Source organism: Moschus berezovskii, chromosome 21, assembly GCF_049115385.1.
Source record: "Moschus berezovskii isolate FMDL1 chromosome 21, NW_MosBer_1.0, whole genome shotgun sequence".
In the NCBI taxonomy this organism is placed as follows: domain Eukaryota; kingdom Metazoa; phylum Chordata; class Mammalia; order Artiodactyla; family Moschidae; genus Moschus; species Moschus berezovskii.
In genome coordinates this window covers 50,272,937-50,288,135 of record NC_142480.1, presented here as the reverse complement: position 1 = coordinate 50,288,135, position 15,199 = coordinate 50,272,937, and the positions used below count along the sequence as shown (strand labels likewise).

At 46.1% G+C, this 15,199-nt stretch overlaps 1 protein-coding gene and 1 pseudogene across 33 annotated transcripts in view; both read right to left on the bottom strand.

Annotated features, from left to right (window-relative positions):
* The window catches only part of LOC129550264 (myeloid-associated differentiation marker-like), a 30,163-nt gene that overhangs the window by 7,723 nt on the left and 7,241 nt on the right, over window positions 1–15,199 (bottom strand). For 13 of the 33 annotated variants that reach the window (XM_088829641.1, XM_088829640.1, XM_088829653.1 and 10 more), the window contains 2 exons: window positions 1,234–2,057; window positions 834–964 (listed from right to left, as the gene is read on the bottom strand). The exons of 10 other annotated variants lie outside the window; for them this stretch is intronic. The gene's annotated coding sequence lies outside the window, so the exon portion shown is untranslated. The remainder of the gene's footprint in view (window positions 1–833; window positions 965–1,233; window positions 2,058–15,199) is intronic. 10 more of the 33 variants (XM_088829643.1, XM_055417772.2, XM_055417780.2 and 7 more) reach the window with 4 other exon arrangements.
* LOC148774572 (myeloid-associated differentiation marker-like) lies at window positions 7,812–14,279 on the bottom strand (annotated as a pseudogene).

The following is a 15,199-nucleotide window of genomic DNA, read 5'->3' as shown; positions in this document are numbered from 1 at the left end:
CAAAAGAAAGTGTAATCATTCTGTATTTAGTCCAAACTTCTTGTCACAGGGGCTTTCCTGGTGGCTCAGATGGTGAAGAATCCTCCTGCAATGCAGGAGACCAGGGTTTGATCCCTGAGTCGGGAAGATCCCCTGGAGATGGGAATGGCAACCCACTCCAGTATTCTTGCCTGGGAAATTCCACGGACAGAGGAGCATGGCGGGCTGCCGTCCATGGCATCACAAAGAGTCAGACACAAATGAGTGAGATACGCTTAGTCTACTCATCATAGAGGAGGAGCAGCTGGACCCCAGGGAGGGCAGCACTTGACCAGAGTCACCCTGTGTGTGGCAGAGTCAGAGTCAGGACCGGGTGTCCTGTCCCCAGGCCGGCTGTCCGTCCACGGCCCCACGCTGCTTGCGACAAGTGTGGCTACAGCATCCTCCAGGCTGGGATTCTGCCCCATCCACCCTCGTTCTGCACAAACCTTCCCCGTCCCTCTGAGGAGGGCACTCACTGCTGCTGAGTCCCTTTCCTCATCTGCTAGAGGGAGGAGGGGTGCCAGAGACCCCTGGTCCCTCCCAGCCCCCCTCTTCTTGGGGCCCCTGGACTTGCCAGTCCTGGAGACTCAGACGTGGAGATGGAAGCCGGCTCCTCCCCTCTGTCCACCCTCTCTGCTTGCTTCCTCTTGGCTGCTGGGTCCTGTTTATTGGTCACATCCCTCCTGATTACACAGATCCTTCTCCCCCACGACCTCCGCTTGGTGGGGACCATGTTTCTCTTTCATAACCTGAGTTTCCTCAGTCACTTCCCAGGGGTCTGACTCTCCAGTGATTCTTGTCAAAAGACAAACCTCTTCCAGGTGCCCCCACAGTCTGAGGTCTCCCAGAGTCCCTTGTTCCTGCACATTCTTGACTTTCCACTTCTTCAGAGTCCAGCTCAGCAGCCCAAATGGTCTTGCCCCATTTAGGGAGCTCATGTTTCCTTTAGGAAGAGGAAATTCCTTTACGCTGGGCATATAGAGGACTGCCCATAAGCAGGGGAAGATGAAACAGAAGACCAGAGTGAAGAGAGAGGCAGATTGGGGTCTGCGACTGGATTCACAGTCACATCTGCTTTGACTCCAAAGCAGATAGGCCAGGGGAGGAGCTGAGAGATGTCCACTCAGGCCTGTCTCCAAAGGCAGAGAGAAGGGAGGTGCCTTCGGTCCAGAGTTCTGGGGAGGGGCAGCTGGGGCTCCCAAATCCACTTACTTGGTGACCAGGGCCTCCCCCAGCCCTTCAGCACACAGAGTTGATGGAAATGCACTCCCCCGTGGTGCTGAAGCCTCAGGTCCTTCCCTTGCTCCTTCCATGGCCTGGGCTCCCTGTCTCCCCAGGCAGCGACCGGAGGCTCCCTCCTTGGCCGGCCAGAGCTTCTTCCACACAGGGTGACTCCAGCTGATGGCCCCCAGACTGTGTCCTGAGCTGCATCCAGAACAGAGCCTGGGCCACAGATGTTCCCATTTTCTGGTCCTAGACCAGCTTCTTGGAAATATCACAGAATCAGCCTTCCTCAGTCCTCCTCTCAGTGGGGAGAATTGGGGCCATTCCCTCCGGGTTCTCAGGCACCTGGCTATCTCCCTTGGGTGCCAGTGCAGATGGCCAGTCATGTGGACCTTGTCTGTGTGGTTGGCTCCTGTTGGAAGGTGCCTGCAGGGAGGCAGGTGAGCTGAAGAGAAACAAGGGGGCTTTAATCAACCCCTGTGAAGTGTCTCCCTGCTCTCTCCAGACTTTTCTGGCTGGCTTGCCAACAGGAAGTAGTCTGGCTGAGATGGGGGCTCTGTTGTAGGAACTCTGGATGGGGCACTGCAGCCAGAACAGGACAGACAGGAACCAGGCAGTGATTCTGGATCTGAGAGAAGAGGGAAGGGGCTCAGCATTTCCTGAGGTTCTTTTACCTGCTGTGCTTTGGGGGAGACAGATCTGTATTCAAATCCAGGCTCAGAGCAACTGTGTGACCTTGAGCAAAAAACGTAATGTGGTCTCTGGGCCTCACTTTCATCATCTGTTAAATGGGGATGACAATAATAATATCCCTGAAAATGAAATGAAACAGAGATAATAAGTCACCTAGTGAGACTGTTGGTGTGTTTTGTCGCTCAGTCATGTCCAACTCTGTGCGATCCCTTGGACAGTAGCCCACCAGGCTCCTCTATCCAAGGGGATTTTCCAGGCAAGAATACTAGAGTGGGTTGTCATGCCCTCCTTCAGGGGATCTTAGGTCTCCCACATTGCAGGTGGATGCTTTACCACCTGAGCCACCAGGGAAGCCTCAAGAAAGAAAAGGCCAGATGAATATTGGACCGGCCCCACAAGTGGGGCCTGGACACGCAAGAACAGGTGATACACAGAAACAAAGACAGACCAGAACCCCTTCTGCGGGGCCTGCAGTGGCGTCCAGTGTGAGTTTCCAATGGCCATGGTGCCTGGACCGGCTGCCCTTGGCTGTGGCCTGGCTGCCCAGCACCCTCATTTCTGGTCTGAGCCTGTTCTCAGTCTGGTCCCTCCCTAGCAGTTCTCCAAGCTACCCAATATCCTTCTAGTACAGTTGTTCTCTGCTTAGGTTGCCAGAGATGTTCTCTGCAGGGTGCAGTTAACAGCCTTTTTGACTAAAAGCAGGAGCTACTATCTCCATTTACTGGATGAGCAAACTGAGGCTTAGAGTAGCGCAGACTGAGCACTGGACTGCTGTGTGCCTGGCTGAACTCAGGTCTGAGTTCAGGGTTGGGGAGTGGTGTGTAGAAATATAAGGGGAAAGGCTCTGAGATGACCAAGAGAACTGGAAACAGTTGTCAGTGGCTGGAGGGAGGGAGGGGAGGAGGCTGCAGAGGTAGAAAGGGGTCTGAGCTTGCAGGGCTTTGCAGGTGGGTGACATTGTGGAGCATGTGTTCCATCCTAAGGGAGCAAACAGAAATCTTCAGAGTATCTGACTTTGACTTCACTCCAAACCAGTCTTTGAGGGAAAGGATGGAAATAGAGGAAGCATCTACAAGCTTATGGCAGGAGTGCAGGTGAGGGGATGGATGGATCTGGACCAGGTGGTCTAGAGATGAAGACGAGTGTGTGGGTTCAGGAGTGTTTTGTTAAGAGCCTCTGTGAAGGTGGTGCCATTGACTGAGATGGGAAAGATGAGGAAGGATCAGCGGGTCTTGGGAGTGAGGGATTGAAGAGGTGGGACTGGACATATTGAGTGTGATGTGTCCTGAGACATCTGGAGAGAGGGATCAGGAGGCAGGTGTACATGACTCTGGATCCCAGTAGAGATCAGCTCTGGAGACAGGAACTGGCGAGTTGTCATCACTCGTCTTTCAGTTTCTTCTTAAACGTCACATCCACGAAACAGCCTTGCCCCCTGCCCCAGTGGCACTCCAATAACTCTTCTCATCTGTTCCCTTTATCGTGGCATTTTATCACCCACTGACTTGATGTTATGTATTGATGTGCACAGCTCCTGTGCTAGAGTGCAAGCTCCATGAGGGCAGAACTCTTGGTTCTGTTCTCTGCTCTCTGTCCAGTGTCTAGAATAGGGCCTGGCACACACACTTGGTGAACAAGAATATTTTTTGATGAGTGGAATCTTAAAGTCATTGGACTGGATGAGGACAAAATGGCTCCCAGAAAAGAGGTGCTCTGGGCCCAAGTCCTGAGCAAGTGGTTCCTTCCTGTTGCTTATTCCCATATCTGTAGCTGTTGTTGTGGTTTAGACGCTATGTCATCTCTGACTCTTTGCGACCCAATGAACAGTAGCCCACCAGCCTCCTCAGTCCATGGGGTTTCCCAGTCAATAATACCAGAGTGGGTTGCCATTTACTTCTCCAGGGCATCATCCAGGCCCAGGAATCGAACCCAAGTCTCCTGCATTGGCAGGCAGGTCCTTTACCACTGAGCCATATGGGAACAGTCACTGCATTTCAATCATGGATCTTATAAAACTATGTATTATATGAATCATTTCAAGAGGCCTAGTCACCATTATTTTTCATCACAGACTTAATCACACATATGTTACTACAAGAAACAAGACATGAATCTTTAAAACAGGCAGAGCACAAGTCATACAGCTGGAGACATTAACCAGGTCCTAATTAAGTTAGCTGATCCTCAGTGATCAATGCAAAGAAATAGAGGAAAACAACAGAATAGGAAAAACAAGAGACCTCCTTCAGGAAAATTAGAGATTCCAAGGGAACATTTCATGCAAAGATGGGCTCGATAAAGGACAGAAATGGTATGGACCTAACAGAAGCAGAAGATATTAAGAAGAGGTGGCAAGAATACACAGAAGAACTGTACAAAAAAGATCTTCACAACCAAGATAATCACGATGGCGTGATCACTGACCTAGAGCCAGACATCTTGGAATGTGAAGTCAAGTGGGCCTTAGAAAGCATCACTACTAACAAAGCTAGTGGAGGCGATGGAATTCCAGTTGAGCTATTTCAAGTCTTGAAAGATGATGCTGTGAAAGTGCTGCACTCAATATGCCAGCAGATTTGGAAAACTCAGCAGTGGCCACAGGACTGGAAAAGGTCAGTCTTCATTCCAATCCCAAAGAAAGGGAATGCCAAAGAATGCTCAAACTACCGCACAATTGCACTCATCTCACACGCTAGTAAAGTCATGCTCAAAATTCTCCAAGCCAGGCTTCAGCAGTATGTAAACCGTGAACTTCCAGATGTTCAAGCAGGTTTTAGAAAAGGCAGAGGCACCAGAGATCAAATAGCCAACATCTGCTGGATCATGGAGAAAGCAAGAGCGTTCCAGAAAAACATCTATTTCTGCTTCATCGACTATGCCAAAGCCTTTGACTGTGTGGATCACAATAAACGGTGGAACATTCTGAAAGAGATGGGAATCCCAGAACACTTGACCTGCCTCTTGAGAAACCTGTATGCAGGTCAGGAAGCAACAGTTAGAACTGGACATGGAACAACAGACTGGTTCCAAATAGGAAAATGTGTACGTCAAGGTTGTATATTGTCACCTTGCTTATTTAACTTATATGCAGAGTACATCATGAGGAACGCTGGGCTGGAAGAAGCACAAGCTGGAATCAAAATTGCCGGGAGAAATATCAATAACCTCAGATATGCAGATGACACTACCCTTCTGGCAGAAAGTGAAGAGGAACTCAAAAGCCTCTTGATGAAAGTGAAAGAGGAGAGTGAAAAGGTTGGCTTGAAGCTCAACATTCAGAAAACAAAGATCATGGCATCTGGTCCCATCACTTCATGGGAAATAGATGGAAAAACAGTGGAAACAGTGGCTGATTTTATTTTGGGTCACTCCAAAATCACTGCAGATGCTGATTGCAGCCATGAAATTAAAAGACGCTTGCTCCTTGAAAGGAAAGTTATGACAAACCTTGATAGTATATTAAAAAGCAGAGACATTACTTTGCCAACCAAGGTCAGTCTAGTCAAGGCAATGGTCTTTCCCGTGGTCATGTATGGATGTGAGAGTTGGACTGTGAAGAAGGCTGATCGCCGAAGAATCGATGCTTTTGAACTGTGGTGTTGGAGAAGACTCTTGAGAGTCCCTTATACTGCAAGGAGATCCAACCAGTCCATTCTAAAGGAGATCAATCCTGGGTGTTCATTGGAGGGACTTATGCTGAAGCTGAAACTGCAATACTTTGGCCACCTCATGCGACGAGTTGACTCACTGGAAAAGACTCTGATGCTGGGAAAGGTTGGGGGCGGGAGGAGAAGGGGACGACGGGGAATGAGATGGCTGGATGGCATCACCGACTCTGTGGACATGAGTTTGAGTGAACTCCGGGAGTTGGTGATGGACAGGGAGGCCTGGCGTGCTGTGATTCATGGGGTCGCGGAGAGTCGGACACGACTGAGCGACTGAACTGAACTGAACTGAAGTAAGTTAGCAGTGCTATCTTCTAAGGAGTTACATGGCTTCCTCTAGAAAATGTCACCCTTATGGTGAAATGGGTATTTCTTCCCTTGAAGAATTCTGGTTAAGGCACAATGCAGATGAATAATGCACACTAGAGGAGAGGAAAGAGGCTGAAACAGACAAACAGTGTTATACTGAAATTGTTCTTGTCTTGTCTTAAAATAGGAATTTTTTTTCATTGTTTCTTAAGATTTTCCTGCTACAAGGACCACCTCCTGGAAGTCCTTCCCTTAAATCCAACCAGCCCCTGGTGAAGATCACAGCTTCATCCCAGTACAGGAGTGAGGGGCAGCAGAGGGCGTCCTTCCCCCTGCTCCCCTGCAGCTCTGCTTGCCTGGCTCCTCTGGCCCTGGTGACAGTAGGATGCTAGGCTCTGAGGCTTTGTGGCTGAGAATAGGAGAAGAAGGCTTGTGGTGCATTTCTTGTCACCACTTACTATATCAGGCTGTTGGGCTCATTACAGGGGGACATATGAGCACGCACACAGGTACACACACAGGTACACTGAGCATTCATACCGGTATACATCTTTAAAGAGAGGCTTTGAGGTGCTGTCATGGCCCCTTTAAGAGTTAGGGGGCAGGATGTTGACATTGGAGTGGGGCCCAGACTCTTGCCTCAGAGGCTGGGCCACATCCCCAGGCTCTGGTCCAGGTGGAGGTGGAGAGTCAGTGGGAGTGATTCTCAAAAACATAGGCTTGGGTGAGGGTGAAAACTGACTAGGACTCTTTTGAGTTCCAGGTCAATTTGGGGATATTAGAATATGTGGATTTTGTTTTGGGCTTCTTGTTTCTTTGTTTCCCCCCCCCCTCTCATCTTTATATGAATGCTAAGTGGCTTCAGTCCTGTCCAACTCTTAGTGACCCCACGGACTGTAGCCCACCCGGCTCCTCTGTCCATGGGATTCTCCAGGCAAGTGTACTGGAATGGGTTGCTATGCCCTTCTCCAGGGGATCTACCTTACCCAGGGATCAAACTGGCATCTCTTGCATTGTCTCCTGCATTGCCCATGGATTCTTTATTGCTGAGCCATCGAAAAAGCTCTCTATCTTTATACTGAGATTAAAAAGAACATTACATGTGTGAGAAAAAGCACATGGCTTTTCCCGATGATTGACAGCAGGGGCTGATGGAAACAAAAAGATCTAGAAGAAAAATTTTAATTATATACTTATTTCACCTGATTCCAGAAAATCAGGAAGCAGCAGCAGAAAGCAACAGGTACACAGAAACACACACACGTGTCACCTCACACTCAAACAATGCAATTCCTTTGACAATGGAAGCAGCAACAACCACCACCATCCCACCCCCACCCCCAAACCACCTGCCCAAGAAATTCTGAAAAGAAACTTTCTCTTTAAGAACAAGTCACCCAATAATTTTTGGCCTCCTGACCAGAAGATACAAAAAGAAAGAAAGAAAAAATCCCAGGCCCTACCTGATGCTCAGCCTCACATGAGATTGGCTTCAAAATTCTTCCTAGCTTACTAAACACTGGCTGCCTAGAGGGGATCTTAAAGGAATTTGGGATGGCTTCCACCCCCAACCAATCTCTGAAGTATCAAAAAAGGAGCTGGTGAAGAACCCCAGGGACTTTAAGGCTGCAGTGGCCATGCTCTTCTCCCTGCAGAGTCAGGACCTGCTGTTTTGATCACTGAGGCAGGAGGGCCACATCGCTGCCCCTCACCAACACTGCAGACAGGTGTCTTCAAGTCCCTGGGGTTCTGCACCAGCTCCTTTTTCGATTCTTCAGAGATTGGTTGGGGGTGGAAGCCATCCCAAATTCCTTTAAGATCCCCTCTAGGCAGCCAGTGTTTGGTAAGCTAGGAAGAATTTTGGAGCCAATCTCAGGTGAGGCTGAGCATCAGGCGGGGCCCAGGGATCCACAATCTCTGCTTCAGGACTCTTGCCCATTGGGAAACAGTGACTTCCAGAATTTTTTTTTTTCACTTAATGGGGAGGTGCACTATACACTCCCCTCTATTAGGAGAAAGGAGGCCCGATGCCTTGCTACCCACCCTCACTCCCACCCCAGAAACCCACAGCAATTAAGACACCACCAGGGGGACAGACAAGCTTTACAACCCTCCAGAGGCCCGGGGTGTGAACAGCAGCACAGAGGGCTGTGTGCTGTGGAGTCAGCACCTTAGAAGGTGGGAGGGGGCAGTGGGCAGAGGAAGAAGGAGTCTCAGGTCCTGACGGATAAGAAGAAGGAAAATGGGGAGAGGTGGTCAGGACACAAGAGATAAGAAACCAAGGGTGGCTAGAAAAGGGCAAAAAGCAGAAAATGTAGAAAAGATGAGAGCAGCAAGAGAAAGAAGCAAAACAGGACAAGGGCAACCAAGGAAAATAGGAAGGAGACAGAGCAGATGGAGGGAAGGAAACAGAAAAGGGCGAGATGAATGGGAAGGATGTGAGGAGGGAGAGAGGGAGCCCAGAAGATGACATCAGGGGACAACAGAGCTCTGTAAAGGCATCCCCTGTGAGTGGAGAGGCTAAGGGGTACTGGGCTGGTCCTCAGTCCCTACAGAAACCTGGCAAGTCCAGTACCCCAGGTCGGCCATGTAAATCAGCAGGTTGATGGCTGTCAGGATGGCCACAGCCAGTCGCTGGCCCCAGACGCAGCCATAGTCAGTGAGCTCATCAACGCAGCTCATATTGCTGTACCCATGGGGTTGTCCACATAACTTCTTGTCAAACTGGTAGAGTGGCCAGAGAAACAGAGAGTGGACATAGAGGAGGACTGAGAGCACGGCCAGCCCCAGATGGAAAATGGGGAGTGGGAGGGGCGGTCTGTTCTCCTAGCCACCCAGCCTCAGCAGCATGGCCACGGCTACCTGGATGAAGCAGAGGGAGTACACGGCCACGCACCACTCTAGGGCCGGCTGGTGCAGGTACAGGGAGGTGTTGCTGTGGAAGACGAAGATGACACAGGCCACAGAGCTCTCCAGAATCTTTAGCAGGCCTGGTAATGTGCGCACATGGCAGGGGATGTTCATGAACTTGCAGTGTTTCTACATGAAAGCCATATCCAAGGCATAGAGCACACACGCAATGCAGGAGAATGCAGAGGTGGTGATGGCCCGGTCTCGGGAAGGACCATAAGGCACGTACTGGACGTAGAAAATGGGGTAGATGATGGAGGTCTAGAGGCAGAGGAGGACTGCATAGCAGGCATAGGTGATGGATAATTTGTACCAGAAAAAAGGAAAGTTGCAGTAGTAGTTCAAACACTCAAACGTTAAGATGAAGAAGGTCACGGTGAAACAGAGGCACCAGATGGCTATGCACCAATTACCTATAGCCCCCCTCTGAATGCCCATGCTGGCCACCAGGGAGAAGGACACACACATGGAGATTGTCTGGGGGGAAGCGAGGAAACAGCACAGGGAGTTCACATTATATTTGTATGGTATTCTCCCCGTGGTGGACATGGTGTTGTGAAGGTCTGGCAGGTTAGAGTCACCAGTATGGAGTGGTCTTCACTTAGGACCCATCAGAGTAAGATCCAGATCTGAAGGTGGATTAAATGAGATGATCAGAAAAGGCTCAGGATCTGTGGAGTTTGAACCAGTGGCTCAGACACTCAGGTAAGAGCACAGCCGCTCCAGAATGACTCTCCCCACCCCTCACCTTTGGCCTTGTCAGGAGACTTGTTGTCTCACAGCTGGGTTGTATCTGGCCTGAAGCCACCAACATTTTTATGTCTTTTTGCTGCGTGTCAATATCTATAGAAGTACAGGACACCGTGGTCTTTTTCTACAATCACAAACCTTCAAGTTTGAAAAAGAATTTTAAAAAAATTGTTTGGTAACCAATTCTGAGCTGAATGGGCATGAGACCATTTATGGTTTTGTTTATTTCACTTAGTATAAATGTTCAAAAGTCCATTTACTGAAGCAGTAATGTGCTTGATCACAAGGTGCTTTCAGGCCCCAGTGGGGTGTCATGTCCTATAGAGTATATGTATCATGTCACCTGTCAAAACTGAAAAATTATGAATTCTGGAGAATATCTGACCCCAAAGATTTTCAAAAAGGAACTGCTTATTGTCATGCTAACCCTATTCTACAGATGGGAAAACCAGGAGTCAAGTGTCTTCCCTAGTGTTGAAAGCATAGCAGTGGAAATCCAAGACAAAAATAAAAAGCCATGGGTTTGAGCACTTTGTTCTACAGCCCAGCAGGTCAACCAGGCCTGTGGGTGGGAGCCCAGGACCAAAACTCAGGCCTCTGGGACAAGGGAGACATCCTCAGGGCCATGGCCTCCTTCTATAGCAACCTGAAGGCACATGTGTCCCTGCCTCCCCTCCCTGCAGCCGTCACCAGAAGGAGCTGCCATCTGAGGGGACACAGCCCCACCCGGAGGAGGGCAGCTCCAGGGGTGCACAGGGAGGAGCCCTGGGGTGAGAGCGAGGCGCGGGGACATGAGAATTAGGGGCTGTTGTGAATCTCCTCCACCCTTTGTTGCCTTCACATGTGACTCTTCGTTGCAGAAGGGAGACCCCAACCCAGCATGACTCCAAGGTGGGGCAACATTAAGGAACCACAGAATAAATTAACAGACTGTTGGGCTCCAAAGCTGCCATCCAGGTGGGAGTCTGGAAAGATCTAGAAGTCCTGGGGGGGCGGTCCTAAGATGGCAGAGGAATAGGACGGGGAGACCACTTTCTCCCCCACAAATTCTTCAAAAGAACATTTGAACGCTGAATAAATTCCACAAAAGAACTTCTGAATGCCAGCAGAGGACATCAGGCACCCAGAAAAGGAGCCCATTGTCTTCGAAAGGACCACGACTGAACAAGTGAGCCTTAAAAAGTGACCACCACTTCCCCCTAGTGTCAGGGTGGAAATTAGACACTGAAGAGACAAGCAAACAGAAGAAGCTAAAACAGAGGGAACCAGCTTGGAAGTGACAGATGGAGAAGTCTTGAGGCTACTGCAAGAATAAGACTGAAAACCAGAGGCAGGAGGCCTAAGCCCAAATCCTGAGAACACCAGAGAACTCCTGACTCCAGGGAACGTTAATCGATAGGAGCTCATCAAATTCCTCCATACCTACACTGAAACCAAGCACCACCCAAGGACCAACAAGTTCCAGAGCAAGACGTACCACACAAATTCTCCAGCAACACAGGAACATAACCCTGAGTTTCATTATATAGGCTGCCCAAAGTCACTCCAAACCCATTGACATCTCATAACTCATTACCAGACACTCCATTGCACTCCAGAGAGAAGAAACCCAGTACCACCCACCAGAACACCAACACAAGCTTCCCTAACCAGGGAACCTTGACAAGCCACCTGTCCAACCTCACCCACAGTGAGGAAACTCCACAATAAAGAGAACTTCACAAACTGCCAGAAGACAGAAAGGCCACCCCAAATACAGCAATATAAGCAAGATGAAGACACAGAGAAATACCCAGCAGGTTAAGGAACAGGATAAATGCCCACCAACCCAAACAAAAGAGGAAGAGATAGGGAACCTACCTGATAAAGAATTCCAAATAATGATAGTGAAAAGGACCCCAAATCTTGAAAACAAATTGGAGTTACAGATAAATAATTTGGAGACAAGTATCGAGAAGATGCAAGAAAGGTTTAATAAGGATCTAGAAGAAATAAAAAAGAGTCAATATACAATGAACAATTCAATAGATGAGATAAAAAACACGCTGGAGGGAACCAACAGTAGAATAATGGAGGCAGAAGATAGGATAAGTGAGTTAGAAGATAGAATGGTAGAAATAAATGAAACAGAGAGGAAAAAAGAAAAACTAATTAAAAGAAATGAGGACAATCTCAGAGACCTCTGGGACAATGTTAAACACCCCAACATTCAAATCATAGGAGTCCCAGAAGAAGAAGACAAAAAGAAAGACCATGAGAATATACTTCAGGAGATAATAGTTGAAAACTTCCCTAAAATGGGGAGGGAAATAATCACCCAAGTCCAAGAATCCCAGAGAGTCCCAAATAGGATAAACCCAAGGCAAAATACCCCAAGACACATATTAATCAAATTAACAAAGATCAAACACAAAGAACAAATATTAAAAGCAGCAAGGGAAAAACAACAAATAACACACAAGTGGATCCCCATAAGGATAACAGCTGATCTTTCAATAGAAACTCTTCAGGCCAGGAGGGAATGGCAGGGCATACTTAAAGTGTTGAAAGAAAATAACCTACAGCCCAGATTACTGTACCCAGCAAGGATCTCATTCAAACATGAAGGAGAAATCAAAAGCTTTACAGACAAGCAAAAGCTGAGAGAACTCAGCATCACCAAACCAGCTCTCCAACAAATGCTAAAGGACCTTCTTTAGATAGGAAACGCAGAAAGGGTGTATAAACTCGAACCCAAAACAATAAAGTAAATGGCAACGGGATCATACTTATCAAAAATTACCTTAAACGTAAATGGGTTGAACGCCCCGACCAAAAGACAAAGGCTGGCTGAATGGATCCAAAAACAAGAACCCCATATATGTTGTCTACAAGAGACCCACCTCAAAACGAGGGACACATACAGACTGAAAGTGAAGGGCTGGAAAAAGATATACCATGCAAATAGAGACCAAAAGAAAGCAGGAGTAGCAATACTCATATCAGATAAAATTGACTTTAAAACAAAGGCTGTGAAAAGAGACAAAGAAGGACACTACATAATGATCAAAGGCTCAATCCAAGAAGAAGATATAACAATTATAAATATTTATGCACCCAATATAGGAGCACCGCAATATCTAAGACAATTGCTAACAAGTATGAAAGGGGAAATTAACAATAACACAATAATAGTGGGAGACTTTAATACCCCATTCACACCTATGGATAGATCAACTAAACAGAAAATTAACAAGGAAATACAAACATTAAATGATACAATAGACCAGTTAGACCTAATTGATATCTATAGGACATTTCACTCTAAAAAACAATGAATTTCACCTTCTTCTCAAGCGCACACAGAACCTTCTCCAGGATAGATCACATCCTGGGCCACAAATCTAGCCTAGGTAAATTTAGAAAAAATGAAATCATTCCAAGCGTCTTTTCTGACCACAATGCAGTAAGATTAGATCTCAATTACAGGAGAAAAACTATTAAACATTCCAACATATGGAGGCTGAACAACACGCTGCTGAATAACCAAAAATTCATAGAAGAAATCAAAATATAGAAATGAATGAAAATGAAAACACAACAACCCAAAACCTGTGGGACACTGTAAAAGGAGTGCTAAGCGGAAGGTTCATAGCAATACAGGCACACCTCAAGAAACAAGAAAAAAGTCAACTAAATAACCTAACTCTACAACTAAAGCAACTAGAAAAGGAAGAAATGAAGAACCCCAGGGTGAGTAGAAGGAAAGAAATCTTTAAAATTAGGGCAGAAATAAATGCAAAAGAAACAAAAGAGACCATAGCAAAAATCAACAAAACCAAAAGCTGGTTCTTCGAGAGGGTAAATAAAATTGACAACCACTAGCCAGACTCATCAAGAAACAAAGGGAGAAAAACCAAATCAATAAAATTAGAAATGAAAATGGGGAGATCACAACAGACAACACAGAAATACAAAGGATCATAGGAGACTACTATCAGCAATTATATGCCAATAAAATGGGCACCTTCGAAGAAATGGACAAATTCTTAGAAAAATACAACTTTCCAAAATTGAACCAGGAAGAATTAGAAAATCTTAACAGACCCATCACAAGCACGGAAATTGAAACCATAATCAGAAATCTTCCAGAAAACAAAAGCCCAGGTCCAGACGGCTTCACAGCTGAATTCTACCAAAAATTTAGAGAAGAGCTAACACCTATCCTACTCAAACTCTTCCAGAAAATTGCAGAGGAAGGTAAACTTCCAAACTCATTCTATGACGCCACCATCACCCTAATGCCAAAACCTGACAAAGATACCACACAAAAAAAGAGAACTACAGGCCAATATCACTGATGAACATAGATGCAAAAATCCTTAACAAAATTCTAGCAATCAGAATCCAATAACACATTAAAAAGATCACACATCATGACCAAGTGGGCTTTATCCCAGGAATGCAAGGATTCTTCAATATTCGCATATCAATCAATGTAATACACCACATTAACAAAATGAAAAATAAAAACCATATGACTATCTCAATAGATGCAGAGAAAGCCTTTGACAAAATTCAACATCCATTTCTGATAAAAACCCTCCAGAAGGTGGGAATGAAGGAACATACCTCAACATAATAAAAGCTATATATGACAAACCCACAGCAAATATTATCCTCAATGGTGAAAAATTGAAAGCATTTCCCCTAAAGTCAGGAACAAGACAAGGGTGCCCACTCTCACCACTACTATTCAACATAGTTTTGGAAGTTTTGGCCACAGCAATCAGAGCAGAAAAAGACATAAAAGGAATCCAAACTGGAAAAGAAGAAGTAAAACTCTCACTGTTTGCAGATGGCATGATCCTCTACACAGAAAACCCTAAAGACTCGACTGGAAAATTACTAGAGCTAATCAATGAATATAGTAAAGTTGCAGGATATAAAATCAACACACAGAAATCCCTTGCACTCCTATACACTAATAATGAGAAAATAGAAAGAGAAATTAAGGAAACAACTCTAGTCACCATTGCAATGAAAAGAATTAAATACTTAGGAATATATCTACCTAAAGGAACAAAAGACCTATATATAGAAAACTATAAAACACTGGTGAAAGAAATCAGAGAGGACACTAATAGATGGAGAAATATACCATGTTCATGGATTGGAGGAAAAAATATTGTGAAAATGAGTATATTACCCAAAGTAATTTATAGGTTCAATGCAATCCCTATCAAGCTACCAATGGTATTTTTCACAGAGCTAGAACAAATACTTTCACAATTTGTATGGAAATACAAAAAAACCGCGAATAGCCAAAGCAATCTTGAGAAAGAAGAATGGAACTGGGGGAATCAACCTGCCAGACTTCAGGCTCTACTACAAAGCCACAGTCATCAAGACAGTATGGTACTGGCATAAAAACAGAAATATAGATCAATGGAACAAAATAGAAAGCCCAGAGATAAATCCATGCACCTATGGACACCTTATCTTTGACAAAGGAGGCAAGAATATAAAATGGAGAAAAGACAATCTCTTAAACAAATGGTGTTGGGAAAACTGGTCAACCACTTGTAAAAGAATGAAACTAGAACAATCCCTAACACCATGCACAAAAATAAACTCAAAATGGATTA